The sequence below is a fragment of the Cygnus olor genome, chromosome 9 (genome assembly GCF_009769625.2).
Source record: "Cygnus olor isolate bCygOlo1 chromosome 9, bCygOlo1.pri.v2, whole genome shotgun sequence".
Classification (NCBI taxonomy): Eukaryota; Metazoa; Chordata; class Aves; order Anseriformes; family Anatidae; genus Cygnus; species Cygnus olor.
Window position 1 is genome coordinate 20,490,230 of NC_049177.1, and position 17,152 is coordinate 20,507,381.

Sequence of the window (17,152 nt, forward strand, 5' to 3'; positions counted from 1 at the left end):
GCAGCTTTTTTGACCAAATATAAATGTGAAAAAGCATCACTGACAATGTTCATTTTCAAAGCGTTAAAAGTAGGATGAAGCAAGTGAAATAGAGCTTTTCTTTATTACTGAGTTGTGGCTTTTATAATAAAATCACAAAAATCTAGTAACTTATCAGAAGTAGAGCTGCAAAAGCTGCAAAAACATTTTTCCTGGAAACGCCACGTCCTCCATAGCCTCTTTGCGCACTGCTTTTTTGTTATTATTTGTATAAAGGCAAAACCACACTTGTCTTGTGCCAGACATACTTGTCCATGTAGTACCTGCTTTTCAAATAGCAGACACTCATCAGGCATCATCCAACGCATGTGAACAGCTGTTAGGAAAACAACAATTCAGTTTTGATATGGAAATTTCTCTGTGTTTGTTCTCATTCCACCCTGGGAAAAAAACAGATGCTTTTGCATGCTTGTCTGTGACTGAGAAAGAAGACTGAAAAAGCAGTAATTCAGCCTGTTGAACATAGGCTCAGATGTCAGCTCCATGCCAACACTCTGGTCTGGAAGTAAGACCAGACTTCAAGGATTGCTCTTGTTAAAGCACTTAGATAAATACGAGATAGCCTAGGCTTTATTCTCAGTACGAATATGCAGTAATGCAGCGCCTCACAACTTAAAATTACAAAAAAATAAATAAATCAATTTTGTAGTGTTAGGAGCGTACCTCTTTCTTCCCTTTTATTCAGAACCATGGATTTCTTTACAGACCCATTTGCAGAAGGCGGCACTCTGCATCAAAGCTCCCTCCTCCAGCCGACCATGATGTTGCTCCTCTTGGCAACCTCAAGTATTCTCTTCCACAGGTATTCTCCTCTAAATGAGCAAACCCACTAGTGTTTTAATAGATTCCCATAATTTGCTCTCAGATACAGACCACTGCCCTATCCAGAGGCACACTACATTTCACATCTCCATCTACCCAAGAGGTTCCAGTGCCCAGCTCCACGGTAGCTCCTTGGTGCTGTAGGTGCCCTGCAATGGTTTCCCCAACAAGCCAGCATCAACAGGAAGGCTGCGATATTCTGCAAGTCCCTATTGTAATCCTACACGTATTATAGCCATGAAGCATGTATCTACAGCAGTTCAGTATTCTTTGCTCCTCTTTAGTTACTCTTGGAAATATTTGTGTAAGAAATAGTCTCTGTGGAAGAGTTCACGTGGATTTGTTCCTACTAAAACAGTTCTCAAACCAAGTTACTTGAAGCAATTCACTGCAAGGAAGGTATGTTTTTAAACATGCCAAAGTACCATTGTTCCAAAAAAAAAAAGCATAGACACCACACCACCCAAACTGAACAAAGGAATACTGAAACAAATTTAGACAGCAATACAGTGTAAGTCCCTGCCCTTCGTTTCACCCAGCATGATGTCTGTGATTCAGAGATGTAAATCTGTTAGCACGGATTTAGAAAAAGGCATGTTTAATAATCCAGTGTTTAGATGCAACCTACAGCTTCTTCCCATCTATGAATTCCTCTGAGACTTGACTGCTAGACTCATTTTTCCCCACAATTAGCATGACCAGTGGCTTTTAAATTTCACATTAAAAGACAAATTGGGAAGTTAATCATCTGCCAACTATTTTTTCCAATTTATTATTTTTTTTAAATGTCAAATTTAGTGGCCACAAAGACTATCAAATTGACTGTGGAGAAGTAATGACACTGGAGGGGATGCATCCAAAGGTGCTGAAGGAGCTGGCTAGTGTCACCAAGACTGCTCTTTATCAGCTTTGAAAATTTGTGGCAACTGAAGGAGATCTCAAAGACCAGTGAATCAAGCATTACATTCATCTTCAACAAGGCAGGAACTTTAGATCATGCAGTCATTCCTCAGTCCCATCTTGCCAAAGCGCACACACATTTTAAGCGAGAAACTCACACATGGACACCAGTCCATGTTGCACAAACCCACGAACACAGAGGACAACTCCACGCTTCGCTGACGTTAACACACACTGACATCAAGTGTAACCTGGGATACTCCAGAAGAGCTAGAAACACTAATTTCACTTTGACAATCTGGAAAGAAAACAGTAGCTTCAATAAAGTGTAAAACTTACTTGAAGCCCCACACAAACACCATCTGCTCTTTTGCAGAAAGGTATAACATTTGAAATAACATTCTTTTCTCTTCCTCTTAAAACATGCCATCACAAAGAGAATAATTTTATTTATATAAAGAACCCACAAAATGAAGGTTCATAAAAACAGGAACATATGGCCAAATAATTCTGAATAGCACTTAGCATATTCATCCATAAAATAAGAACTATAATGGGTAGATAAATGCACCCAAGCCTATTTGGAAATTGCTGGTATAAGGGTGGTTTTCTTCAAATAAGTTTTTTTTTTTTTGAAGAATTTCTCACCTCTCACTCGATTTAGATACTTCTCATTATGGTTTGAGAAAGTCAGCCTTCTCAAACCACAAACTTTGCCTATACCAGCTGATAATACGCATTAACAACAGTCTTCGGCCTAAGTCAACGCATAAAAGGATTCCTTTCTCTCATAAAATTTAAATTTTCCATGGTCGTTATAAAGATAGATCTTGAAATGAATTTAGGATATAACATGAATGTAACTATAAAGTAGAAAAGGTCGAGCCTGTGCAGAACTACTTCGAACATAAAATAAAATGCTTGAATATAAACCCAAGATGAGATATAATAAAAAAAAAGGACTGAAGGAAAGTATGAACACACGTGCCGCTTTCTGCCACTGTAAAGATGCAAATAATGCATGGCCAAGCACCTCCACCTTGCATATGCACTCACACAGGATTTTCTGTGATGACAGAATTGTTTTCTGTTTCTCAACAGTACTTCATACATCTAGCATGCATTGGTTTCTAAGCCATTAACCACTTTTCACCGCATGGTTTCTTATTAGTAAGTGGCTTAGAATTTTTTGACTGAGCCCTAAGGGGGGAAAAAACAAGCAAAAAAAGCAAAAAAAAACCATACTTGGAGACATCAACTCTTACCTGAATCAATACTACAACAAATATCTTACTTTCTCTTCAGCATGTGTCCTGAAACTTTCCGGATACTTGCACGTTGTCACTTAAGAGACATGCAGCACAATCACCCCCAGACTCTCAAGTCCCCTTCCAACTACAGCCATTCACTTGCTCCAATTTGCTGCAGTATTAGAACCAGCTGGGCCTTGCTGCATTCTAATCAAACCTCCCATCACTGCTTCAATGTCCTCGGGTTTTAAGAAAAAGACTAGTTCTACTCAATGATGTGAGTTAGCTTGGGTCCTTTCCAGTTATTCCGACAATGCTCTCACTACACTGAAGGCTGATTCCTGATACCTCCTCCAAGAAACTGCAGTGTATACAAGACAGCCATATCTTATCTGACTTGCACTTCAGCTTGATTTCTGCTCCTCCTGTCAAAATTCAGTGTCAGAAGGAGGTTTCACTAGCCTGATATAAAATTCTTTTCTTTCTTCTTATGCTGCCTACAATTCCACTAAGCCAAAGACCTGAAAGTATCACCTGCTAGAGGCATGTAAACCTGAGCAAGCTGAAAACCTCAGAACATTCCTGCTGGCTCCTCACTGCAGGAGCTAACGTATTATAACACAGATTTTCCCGAAATCTCCACAGGTTCTGCAAATCCCTCCTTGCAAACCCCACAATGATTTCCCACACACACACGCGCAGCAGGCTCTGCTGTGAAGCAGCCAGTTGTACTCAGCAGTTTTCTAAAGCAGCCTGAGTGCTCTCTTCTAGGAAAGTTACTCCATGACAGCACAATTTTTTATTTCACATTTCTTTCAGATTCTGGACTTCAACCTTCTTTATCTTCATGGTGCTTTCATGAAATCTTGGGAAGAATCTTAGCACCTGGCATGTTCATCTACTACTGCTGGACAATGGCCAAGACAAACTAACGAAGAAATTGGGTGTAACAGCATCTTTCCATTGTTGAAGAATTTTGTTGCCAACATGACTTTAGATATTCTGTACTAAAAATTGAACCATGTCCATTGCCTCCACTTATTTTAGACACTTTAAGTCTTGAGTTGACTATTAGCTCTGCTCCGATTCCAACAGGACTGTGTTTATAAAGAACCATAATTTATGGGTTTCTTTTTATACAGACTCATATATTAAAATACAGAAAGATTACTATGATCGTCTACTCCAACTTCTATAAGACAAGGTCATAGGCCCTCAATTATTTCCTATTTATCTTAAAGGAAAAATATCATATTTGAATTAATATTTTCCGTTGATGAATAACCCACAATAATCTGCAGTAAATTACCCTCACTGCTGAAGATGTGTTTCTTACTTCGACTGCTTATTTTAACCAATGGACTCTGTTATACCGTCAGTTTCTGCTTTATCACACAATTTCTGTTCACAATGCACACACTTAAACATTGCAATCAAATCCCTCCTTGCCTTTCTCTTTGATATTTAATGTATTAAGCTCTTGGAATTTCTCCCTCTATTTCCACCCCTTGTTCATTCTTGCAGCTCTTCTCTGAATTCTGACTCTAACAACCACCTTGAAGTCTGAACACCGAAATTGACAGACAATGCTTAGAATGATCTCATTAAAGTCAAGTACAAAGATGCTGTATGTTTTCTGCTCAGTCACATACAGCTTGGATATTCAACCTTTCTCAAGATTGCCATAAATTAATCCTATTTACATGGAAAACAGCAAACTGAGAAGCTCATAAACAAAAGAGATGAATGGAACATACCCAACAATCCTGCCGATTCAACCCCTGCAAGGTCTCTTTCATACTTCCCTTTCCCCACATGCATATGTATGGGTGGCGTTTCCCATTCATTTTCAAGCAGAAGCCACAGAAGAATACTGATGGCTGTGTCCTTTGGCTTTGCATAAGGGAAGAATGCTTCACTTACTGGTACAGAGTCCAGAGTCAACCAGACTGAATTAAAAGCAAAGGCTTACTAAGGTCCACAGCCAATGTCAATAAAGTCAGGATGTTATCTTCAACTCTAGTGTTTTCTCACATTTACCTGTCTCTGGCTCCTGTACGTATCCTGTGCTGCTCAGATTCTCACAGAACTGCAAGCATATTTTGACAAGAAACCAGAACAAACAGTGTTTATGAACCTTTATTTCGTTACTTTTTGATGACGTGTTCAGATATTCAAGCCTTCATTTTTTCCTCCTGCTAGGTTCCAGCTGAACAACAGATCCTACAGCTAACAGAGGGCTCACAGAAGTGTTCAACCACACTTGGCCTGGACTGCAAGAGCTTGGTTTGTTTTTTTTTTGCTCAACAGGAGCTATCCAGTTACCAGAGATGAACAATGACCTCTCCTAGTTCCCTACACAGAGATGTTATCCAAGCATACGCATAAGCAGTAGATGCACATTTGAGGAGAAAGAGTCCTTCAGTAATCTAAGACTCTACAAATCAGGTGTATTGTTTTCAACTGATCACGACTGTCAGAACACAGCATTGCTTCTCAGTGAAGGCAATTTCTATGTCAAATTTCAACTCTCAAACACTTTGGCAATGGCAACGTAGTTAGGGTACATGAAAGCTTTAAAGAAAATTAAAGTTGGGGGGGGAGGCAGAGCAGAATATCTCTCCTTGTTTCACTTTACTAAGTACGTAGTAGGAGTTTAGGAGATGGTGTCAGGGTTTTTTTTTTGGTTTGGTTTGGTTTTTACTGTGAAACAGCATAACTATGCTATTTTTCTGCTGGTACAATCTGGAAATCTGAAGCTTTAGAATCTAAAACCAGTACTGATTTGGTAAAAAAAAAAAAAAACATACTCCACACAGCACTAATGAAGAGATGCACAACCACAGCAGTCCAGAAGAAAAAAGCACTTGAATGCTCTAGCAATCTTAAATTTCTCTTCTAAAAGCTTGGGTTAAACAGAATAAGACAGACATCAAGCCTGGAAGATTTTGATTCAAAAAAGCCACTTCTTCCAACAAGTCAAATGCACAACAAAAGTGAAACCCCAATGAAAACAAGAACTGCACCACTGTTTCACCATGCTGCAGGAAGAAATACAATGTTGCCATCCAAAAAAAGGTAAACATTCAGTATCTGTTCTGTATCCCGCAGCTGGAGATTTGTGTGATTAATTACACCTATCTTCAGAAAAGTGTTATGACTCCTGTTTTACAAACGAACAAATCAAAGTGATCTGCACAGGCATGTGACTTACAGGGATCCCAGTTGTTTCATCACACTCAGAGCCATCTATCAACGACTTCCTCACATTACAGGGCATGCTTCTGGTAAACATAAACATATATATATGTACATGCCTAAACAACAAAACAAATGTCAAAGTGTGTGTGGGTGAGAAACTGACTAAGCACTGATTCTGTAACAAAATACATTCTACCACGAGAATGCTACTTTGGCCAGCAAAAGAACACTTAAAGTAGGAACTCCAGAGAAAAAGTTTGAGGATCTAGATGATGTCTATTTGACAGATTAGCCATAATGAAGATGTACAGCGCACATCCCCTGGAGGGATGCATGTGCATCACTAAGCACTACTCTTTGGAAAGAAATCTGCTTATCAAGGGGGAAAAGAGCACTTTAAGGGTCTATTTTTTTCCAGCTTGTATTTATGGCTAGAGGTTATTTAAGAAGGGGAAAAAATAATGCAGGTATGTACCATATTAAGCAACAAGCTAAGACATTGGCTAAGATTAACAGGGCGGGAAGTCATATGATGTAGCATGACTACTGAGAGCTGCTACCACAAAAAATCTGCAGCTGGTGACGCTCACATGAACCGTGATTTTATTTATTGTTTAAACCTATTTAGATAGGTCTGGTATTTTTACCACTTAACCCTTTTTTCTGCTTCAGATAAATGCTCCGGACTAACCTCTTTGAAGCAAACAAAATAGCCTCCCTTTTGTCCAGGCAGAAGTATTGCACCACTACCAAGCAAACTGGCCTGTTAATATTGTCTCAGCTAACACCTTCAACAATGTAAAATTGTTCCCTAATATTTATACCTGAAGGATCAGAAAAAATTGTCAAGTTTAGATAGACGCTTAAAAAAAAAAGTGATGCAACTTGGAGAAAAGTGTTTCTGCAAGATGTTTATTTGTTTATTTTCCTTAAGAAAAATGTTTCGTGTATAGCTCAGCAGTACTAAAAAATTACAGCTGCAGAAAACCACAAAAGGTCTGCTACAAAAGACCATTCTCTTGCTTGTTTCAAGCGATTAACTTTTAACTTCATAGTAGATTATCATATCGTTAAAACATGCAATCCAAGACTAAAACTCAAAAGATGCTCAGCCTTCATTTTGTCAATCCCAGAGATAAATGCTGAATTAATGGATGCATTGGGACTCATATGAGAGCTCTTTAGATTAAGATTCTAAAAATATATTATAGCATTGCTTGATATACAGGATTCTGGCACTGTTACAGTATCAGTCATCTAATGCTTTCCATATGCTAACCACTGAACAAATACATTTGCCTGTAAATGCAAAAACTACGTACCAAATAATAAATAAAGCAACATGATACAGGCTGTTCACATTAGAATAGAATCTAAATTCTTTATTTCTTCCCTGAATATTAGTGTCCAGATGACTCAGCAACAACACTGCAAGTTTCCGCTGAAGTCAGCGAGACGCCTCAGCACCGTTCACAAGTGTCAGCTCCATTTTAATCCCAATTTTGAGGCCATCTCCATTCGGGCAGACTCACCATGCAGAATCCTGCTGAAGCCAATTGGCTCCACCAGGATGGAGAAGCCAAGGCACTGGGTTATGCTACACGACTAAAACCAATGCTATTCTATACTGAAGTCAATGAAGTTGCTCATTCATGTTTCAGATAACCTGAGCGCACACAAAATGAAGGATGGGGCAACATGCCTTCACCCAGCTCATCCTTCTGACAGCTCCCAGAAAGTTTTCAGGAAGTCACATCGCTGTTTGTTTGGCTGTCTTTTAACATTTAACAGCTTCGAGGAGCCAACACAAGCCAGTTCCTAAACCTAGCGGAACCCAGATTTGCGATTAATCTCCCCGAGCAGACAGCAGAGCCCCCCAGCACCCCAAAACCACCAGCACGACCCCGCGGTGCCCGCTCACCTCAGCCGCGCAGCCCGAACGGCGGCTCAGGGTTGGGTTTTGTTATCTCTTTTATTAAAAAAAAAAAAAAAGTGACTTCGGAGTTAAGTTTAAACCCCCCGCGGAGCAGCCCCGCTTTAACCCAAGCGCGCCCCAGCTGACAGCCGAGCTCTGGGGGGGACGGGACGGGACGCGGGGACCAGTGCAGCGGCGGCCCGGCCCCCGCCCCGCCGCCTTCCTCCTCCTCCTCCTCCTCGTCCCCCACCGGATGCCCCCACGCCGTTACCTGCCCGCCCGGTGCCCCGGCGCCGTACGGCTGCCCCGCGGCCGGTTTTCAGCAGCCGTAAAGCGGCGCCGCGCAGCCGGCGGGGGCCGGGAGGGGTCCCCCGGGTGTGGAGCCCCGGCTGTGGGGCCCCGCCGGGCCCACCCCAAAGCCGCCGACCACCCCCCCCCGCCTGGCGTGAGGACCCAGCGAGCCGGGGCCCAAGCAGAAATGGGGAACCCGGGGTGGAGTGAGGGGGAAAGGAAGAGCACACCAGGGTTTCGGGAGCCCTTGAGCCCAGGGTGAGACGGTTTCCCCTCACCTCAGGGTACAGGGGCACGGCATGGGATGAGTTCAGTGGTGTGCGAGCCCTGCTTTGAGGCTTCTTGGGGATAGTTTGGGACGAACGTGTTTTTACACAGGTACAGGTTATGTGGTAACGTGGCTCGTGACAGGAAAAGTGGGATGTCAAGGGCCAGGCAGCCCTCATGCCAAGAAGGGGGGCCAGGTGGACAATACACAGCCATCCACAGCTCAAACACCGGCACCTGGCAGCTTCTCCTTGCACGGGTCTACAGGTGGTTAGCTGCCATAATTATACCACTTTCACAAAGCCTCTTAATGTCCACGGGTCAACTTTGATCTGGAATACAGCCCCATTACAATACTGTCTTCTCATAGAACAGAGTTACCTCAATACAGATTAATGACTTAGTTCTGCTTGGGAGCGTTCTGCTGTTCGTTCTGTCCTAAATCTACAATTTGTCCTGTAATTCAGGATACTGCTATATAAGCTACAGAGCTCAGCTGTCTTCAAAGGCAGGTGAACTAACAGCCTGTTAAATTTCAATGTCTGAAGTTGGGGTTAGTATTGTTTACCCTAAGAGAATTAGCAATAGAAGTGTTCATTTTATAAAGGGAAGATGTGTCAAGCAACATTTCCCAGAATGGACATCTATGACATCCCCACCCATGGAGAGGAAAAAAAACTCACAGTTAAGAGGTTTTCCCTATTGGATGATGAAAGAGCTACTAATAAAGAAAATAAAAACATCTTAACCCAACAGCTACTCCAGAGAAGGCAGAAACAGTCTTTCAAGTCTCCCATGCATGCAGTATGAATACTAACAAAAAAAAGATTTCAGGTGTTTATAACAGAAGTAGCTTCTGCTAATAAAGTATTAATAGGAAAGTCTGGTTGGACTGCTATAGCTCTGAAAGCAATTTCAGAAAGCACAGAGCAATGCAATCACTGAGGAGCAAGTGAACTAATATACAATCCTCATTAATGAAGCAGTTTTTCCACCATTAAGCAGAAGTAAAACTGCAACTTGAGGCTTACTTTTCTTGCCCAAAGGACCAGGAATTTGTCAAGTATTTAGGCGTATAAACAAATTTACTCAGAGCTTGATTCTTCAGTTTTTATTCACAGTTTTCTCTTCTCCCAATAAGATATTCCAACTCTGCTCCTTCTTACACCCTCTTTTAAAAAGCACTGACAGGTTAGAGCCATAGCTATGTACTGGCTTTGTTAGTCACACCTTAAGTACAGACTTGAGTTTGCTGTGCCACAGAGCTTGACCTAATTGTTCCCTCTCTGTCTGAAAGGCTGAGACTTAAGTTCAAAACAGTTTTTCTACTACTGCAGTTCTGCATTTTCTTGCTTCAGCTGTGAAACAATTCTAGGTAGCACAGAGTCTGGCATAACTGAGTTAACATGGCAACAGAGGAATCGTCTAAGACCAATTCAGCATGCCAGCTCTTTAGTCCACTCTACCTATTGTATCCGGACCCTTTTGGGAAAGCAATCAGAGGGCTTCCTCTGCCTGGAGTCTCATGCCTCCACTGCACCTTAGTCAAATATTCCTGGTAGGCCTCTTAGTTTGAACAATGGCAAAAAGCCACTCAAATCTAAAGTTTCATTACACTTTTCCTAAAACCAGCAGGTAAACTTGGCAGCAGGCAGGCAGGGATTTGGGCAGCTATTTTAATAGTTTCTCCTTTCCCCTAATATTTTTGCTTGGGACTGGCTTTCCCCTTGGCAATGAGAAAAACAAGTATGCTCTTTCCACTGTAGCAGTATTGCCAAAAAGGAGAAGTTTGAGTCAGCTGGCAAGGAATTTTTTTTTTTCTGGTAGGGAATCAGGACCGCACACTCCAGAAATAAATCACAAAGAAGCAAGTGATGTCCCAGCATCAAGGAAAACAAACAGATTTTGCTCTACAAAGAAAAAACTCTAGGCAATTACATTTTGCAAAATCTTAATATGACACGACTGGAAAAGGACATGCAGGACAGTCAAATTTAAACTTTTCATAATGCTCTGCTGAAAGAAGAGAATGCATAAAAATAGCATGTCCATACAACAATGAACTATGCACATACATCTCACCTTATTAAAAGTATCTCAGGTAACTTGGAAATGTTCATGGAAACATGGAAAAGTAACATTAAATTTAGAGACTTCACCAATTTAAGATATTTGTCAGTCTTGAGGTACTGTATTAGGCAGAAGGTTTATCCTAGCCTTTTTGTAAAACAGAAAAAGAATCCATTTGATGTTTTTAAATATTAAATTTGAATTGTTCACAAACATAACCTTGTTTTTCTCTAAGTTAAAAGTGGCTAGGTTTTTTTTTTTTTTTTTTTGGTATTTGTGTTTTGTTTTTAAAACCAGCCTGCTAAATGACTTAGCTCGAGCAGTTACATGAAGCTTAGGTGCCATCTTGTGGCTAGATCACAAGATACCTTTTCGGGTCATATAAAAAAGAAATACCGATATAAAAATCTCATAAAACAGTTTGCAAACAAAGAAAATCTACATAGTTCACACATTTATGGACTGACTCAAAATTATCTTCGAGTCCTTGCTTGAGGACATGGATCAACCTTGTTGGCAGGACTGTTTCTTCCACTGCAGGATGAGGGCATTCAAACTAATTTTAAAGGTGTGAAAGGGAACTACAGTCCTGCCCCTTACCATCCACTTTTGCAGTATTTAATCAAGGAAGCTGTTGAGACTGACACGACTTGTAGGCATGCCTGGAATGTCAAGTCTTGCTTCCTTACGGAGGTTAAAGACACCACGCTTTCAAATACAGAAACCCCACCTAGATAAACAAGAACTTAAATACCATTAAAAGTATCTGCAAAATGTTGCTTGAAGGTCTACAGCTTTTTTTTTTATAAGCTTCTTATACTGAGGAATTAATTGGATATATCTATTTTACAAAACTAATCCATGACTCAGCAAGAAAATTAATGAAATGAACAGACAGAACAGCTGCCAAGAGTGGTCATTTTAGACCTAGCAACCTTGGAAATGACCTTTTAAATAATGAATTTGGAGAAGTACACTACAAAGAAACAAGAAGTGTGTTCTCTGCCTATAACATTGAACAACAGGAATAACATCTAAAGGATTAAGACGTTACATGTATCAAGCTTGCTAGAGCTGTTTATTACATACAAATAATCCTAAACATTGACCATACCTGCCTCTATGCACATCCTAATGAGTGGTTAACTCCAGTTTTGTTCAGTATTTTTTCAACTCACTGTACACTGAAGTACTCTGATCCACTGAAGCCAGCATGGAACTGTGCAATGTTACCCAAGTGAGAAACAAATTACAAAATTAGTAATTACTAAAAAAATTAGTGCGGCCTATCCAAGTACTTAGAACTAAGGATAACTGAACAAAGTAATGCAACCTATTTAGGCAACTCTAATTATTCATTATACCATAAGCAGTTAAATATTTCCTAAGAAAAGGAGGCATCCGAACATACAAGCTTTACACAATTGGAAGAGTGTCAAATTTTTGTTGACCTATTTAGGCCATACGTAGTGATGCAAGAGAAGCACGATCTGCAATTATACTGGAGGGGTTTTTGTTCCTTGATCTTATGAAATGGAATAACTTCAGGAAAAGCAGGTGTTTCTGATTTTATTGAAGCTTAAGTTAAAGTATGATTCTTCTTGTAAAGAAGAATACTTCTTACTTAGTAGAACTATCACATTTTCTTTTAATTTCAAGTTGGAGAAATTTAAAGTTAAGTGAAGTTCATTTCTCATCCACGCGTCCTGCAGTGGACTTAAATAAAACAAAAATAGGCTCCTTCTCTCTCCCCAGCCCCCCAAACTGTCCCTCCCAAGTGCGCCCTCCATTCCTCTTTCAATTTACAAGTACAGAAGAGCAAGGTGCTTCTCTCAAGAGTCATTTCCATGCCCACACTGGCCCCAGGATACTGTCTTTCAAGGAATGTTCTCCCAATAAATAATCTCCATAATGTTACTGTTGCTTAACCTGTTATAACAAAAAAAAAAAGTTGTCACTTTTGAATCACTGAGAAACCCAGGAAGTGCCATCAATTACCATGAAGTCCTTGAGGCTGTTACAGGCATTTTCACACACTACTAAAAACAAGTTTCTTCTGTCACTGACTTGGTAAGATCAGGCTTTGGTGTTCCTAACAGGTGACTTGAATACATGAAATTAGTTCAGAGTGTATATTTCAAAATGTTTGTAGGCCAACTCACAAGAGATGTAAATGAGTGAATATAAACCAATGTCACTAACAAGCAGGTCTCCACAATACTCAAGGCTGTTTCAGAGGAGTCAGTTCTTATGATAAAGCTTATAAACACGTTACAGAGGAGAAAACCTGCCTCCTACTTTTTTAATTATTTAAAGAATAATCATGTCACTGGTGGGTTTTAGAAGGTGTTTGTGAATTGAAACAGAAAATGAGACTACAGAACCTGAGCCTTAATCCTCCAATTTAATTTCCTTTAATCTTACTCATAGAATATAACCTCTTTTTTAGCTATCCAGTTTTCCACCAAAGCCCATCTGTTTCAGATCCTCTTATGCCTTTTTTTTTTTTAACCACAACATACATGCATTGCCCTTCTCCAGGCAGGCTTCCCCCCTGCCCAGGTTCCTCCACCTCACGTTCAACACACCATTTGGCTTCTAATCCAGGATGGCTAACAATAAAACTAGAAGAGGAACAGAAGACACAGCAGTGGAAGTGGTCATTTGGCAACCTGCAGGGCTCACGCTTACAGCAATACTCTGAGCACAGGTAGGGTGGCTAACACAACATTAAGACTAAATAAAAGACAATTTATATTCACCCCCATTGAGGTTTGAAGCTGGCATAGGTAATTTGCTCCAAATGGAAGAGGAACACTACAGACTTTAGTGCTCCAGGCTCTTCTGGGTCTAGATCATTTAACTCATCGTGGGGTTTCTTCACTCAACCTGACCTCCAGTTGTATTTGAACAAAAAAAAAAAACTTCTGAAAGGGACTGTGGAAAGGAGAAAACCCCTACTAATATACCTGGTTTATTTTATCAGGAACTGCATTATGGTCAGTACTAAGCAAGAAAAGATACTGAAGCAAAACAGCAATTTTTAAACCCATACGAATGTAAAGTTTTTATTCTTTATTAATCAAAACATTTCATTTAAAAACAACAGCCCTAGCAAAATAAGGGAGAACCTAAAATCCCCAGTGGCTTAGACACATTCCATTTGGTGTGATAAGAAACAAAGACCCACATATCTTACAACATGTAATTTACTTCAGAGGACAGTAGCTTATAGCCTATGATTTTAATGATTGTCCTACAACTGATCATTTCGTGAAGTACCAAATAAAGTGCACTTAAACTAAATATTATCCTCTTACCCTTCCAGAGAACAGTATTTCATTTAAGCCATTCAGATAAAGGTAGTTTTGAGGGTTAGTGGTAGATTTGAAAGCTTGTTCAGTTATTTGAGCTCCAAGACCTAGGTCTAATTTAGCCTAGTTCAACCTTTCTAAAACTTCTCATGAACTTTAAAAATCATATTTTTATATATACATACACACATATACAAACGTATATACATACACATATATATTGCTATAGAGCCTAGTTTTGATTTTGCATATACCAGTACATGTTGAATCAAGACAAACTTCCCACAGAGGAGAATCTTAATCTTTTACCACTCAAAATAATGATACTGCCTGCACTCATAATAGGAGGAACACATATACGGCCTTTGCTCAGAAATGCTACGATTTGCCCTCACAGAATTAATTGAAGAACTGACATCTGAAAAAGCTCTCAATCTCACAGGACTCATTTTCTCTTTACTCATTCTGTACCAACTTGAAAGATAGAAACATTTAACAGAGACTTTTCCCCAGACATGCATTGTTTTTACTAATATTTTCACACTGTGGTACAGCAATCCTGTCCAAAAATCTCATGGCAAGCTGCATCTTGAACATAAAATATATACTGTGCCAGCAGAGAAAATTGTCTGTTTTGCTCTCATCTCTTAGACATATCAGTGAATACCAGGAAAGAACGTCAGATATGCTCATCAGTCACAAATAATTACAGATCCCTATCATCATTGTTTTTCTCCACAATCACCTTATCTCTGACAAGACATAAAAAACAGTCTACAAGTTATAGGAAGGATTCATCCCAGCAAGTTGACTGCCACAGAAGTAAGAAAAGAATAAAAATGTGTTCACCAAGTGTTTTTTCTGTTACATATGAATAGAAAGGAACCTGTTGTTTTGTTTTCTTTTCTTTTTAAATCAACATAAGCCTAACTAGCTTCTAAAAACCTCTTTGCATTTGCTTTTTCAAGGCTTCATCTCATTTTCAAGATGACACCTACAAATGTTTTCTTGATGTAGTTTGTGATTATTTTTCACAACTGTTTGAACTGCTAAAAACAAATATTCCAATAAAAGTCCTAAGAAGGGGAAGCTTTACCCAGTGATCCACAAGGAGAATCACTGAAGCCTATGCCAAGTGCAGTGCTTCCCTATAGAGGTATATAATTAACTATAAGATTGAAATGACCATATGGAACATATCAGTGGTAGAGAGAAACTATAACTTGAAAGAAATTATCACAAAAGTTTCTAAAACAAGGAAGGAAGGTGAAAGTTTTAAGAAGGTATTTGCTGAAAATTCAGAATACTGGGACACGAGTCATGTTTAGAAGGGGAGAGTATTAAGAGAGAGTCTATGGAAAGAAACCAAACAGGTTATCATAAAAATAGTGGGGCACTTGGATTGCTTGGACAAGTCACAGCAACATACGAATTTAAACATTTCATATTTAAGACCAACTGCAATGGCCAGATGATGCTCTGTGCTTGTATTTTGTTCTGCATTTTTGTTAGTTGTTAGTCCTACTAGAATATAAGCTCTTCCAGGCAGGACCTGCCTGTTTGTTTGGCACAACACCCCCTATTATACAATACTGGATACACACAAATAGGGGTTATACTTATGTTAATCCACTCCCTGAAGCAGGCTGATTAAATAAGAAAACATGATTTTTGTGTGTGTGAAAACTGTAGTTTTCACATAAATCAACAGAATCAAGGACATTCCAATTTTAACTCACCAGGGGACAGGTGTGAAAAATGAAATATTCACAAAATCATCATTAAGCAAAACCACATTCTAGCAGTAGCAATAGGCTCAGCCCCTGGTGAAACTGTAGGGAAGCAGTAAGTCAAGTCATTAGCCCTCCTATTGACGGGAACAGAACCTGTCCCTACTGTTCTGAGCACCAGCAGATGACTCTAGCATATGGCTTGCATTGCAAGTTCTTGGTATAGCTCATTTTCGCTGTGCAGAGCCAAGTGAAGATAACAGGTCAAAGCCGATTTCCATTCCAGGCCCTCGTTGCTTTCACAGATCCGCAGAGAAGCATTACCCGCTGTACAGAGGCCGTCGCGCTGAACTTGAATTGTTTCCTTGCACCTGCTCAGAGTCACGCTTGCAAAAGCTTGCACATTGCCTATATTCTGCTGCTGTCAGGAGGCCTGTGCTTGCCATAATTCAGACCCAAGTATCTAAATATCCAGGAAAATGCCAGAGTTCTGTGCCCTCTTTGCTGTGTCCATGGTCATTCCTGCCCACATCATATGTGCTGTACCCAAAGCAGTCCTATGTAAAAGTATTCAGAAAGCCCCCTTTTAAATCTGTAGTGAGTAATGTGAACCCTCTGTTAGGTTAAAAAAGAAACCCGATGTTACAGTATTTTATTTGCATTGCCATAAAAGAATACATAGCATACAGGAATGAGAGACAGCAGTGAACTGCCCGATTTCAAAGGCAGTTTTAGGTGATTGGCATAGGCTGGAGTATGCCTGTTAATACCCTGTTGCAATTATACCTTTACAGGAGAAGCATTTACATGAGCGAGAACAAAAAGCCATGCAGTAAAGTTCATTCTATAATTTGGTAGCTGGAATTCTTCAATGTTTTCCAAATACATGCCCAAACAAAGTGTAACAAAGGGAGTCAAGTAGTGACCAAAAGATAACTGCAAACCTTGTAAGACACCAGAATTTTATCAAAATCATATCTGCTTCTATCATTGCTAGCCATTTGTCGCATATAGCTAAAGTAAAGTAATGGCAATAAAAAACAACCCAGATTAAAGTGGATAAATTGGAAGAGGGTGTTTGTCCGGGGCTTAGTTTTTCTTTAAAGCACAGCCTGTACCCGATTTACTTGTCCTAATGCAGGCCAGTGTAAAGAATATGTTATTAAACCTTTTAATTTCAAACACACTTCTGTGATTGCAATTTAAATGAAAACACATGACTCTGAATCCCACTTGATCTCTTCGCACTAGTGCTGGCAGTGCACAGGCTTTCATTCTAATCAGGTTAAACAAATCCATAGCTGAGGCTGGTAAAGAGAAATACATGCCAAGTACATGCTTTATAAGAAAATC

General features: G+C 39.8%; 1 protein-coding gene across 4 annotated transcripts in view; it reads right to left on the minus strand.

The window, feature by feature from the left end:
• NAALADL2 (N-acetylated alpha-linked acidic dipeptidase like 2) overlaps positions 1-17,152 on the minus strand; it is a 437,725-nt gene that overhangs the window by 413,306 nt on the left and 7,267 nt on the right. The window contains exon 1 of one of the 4 annotated variants that reach the window (XM_040567011.1): positions 8,399-8,515. The exons of 2 other annotated variants lie outside the window; for them this stretch is intronic. The gene's annotated coding sequence lies outside the window, so the exon portion shown is untranslated. Of the gene's footprint in view, positions 1-8,398; positions 8,516-17,152 lie in introns of those variants that run through there. One more of the 4 variants, XM_040567013.1, reaches the window with a different exon arrangement.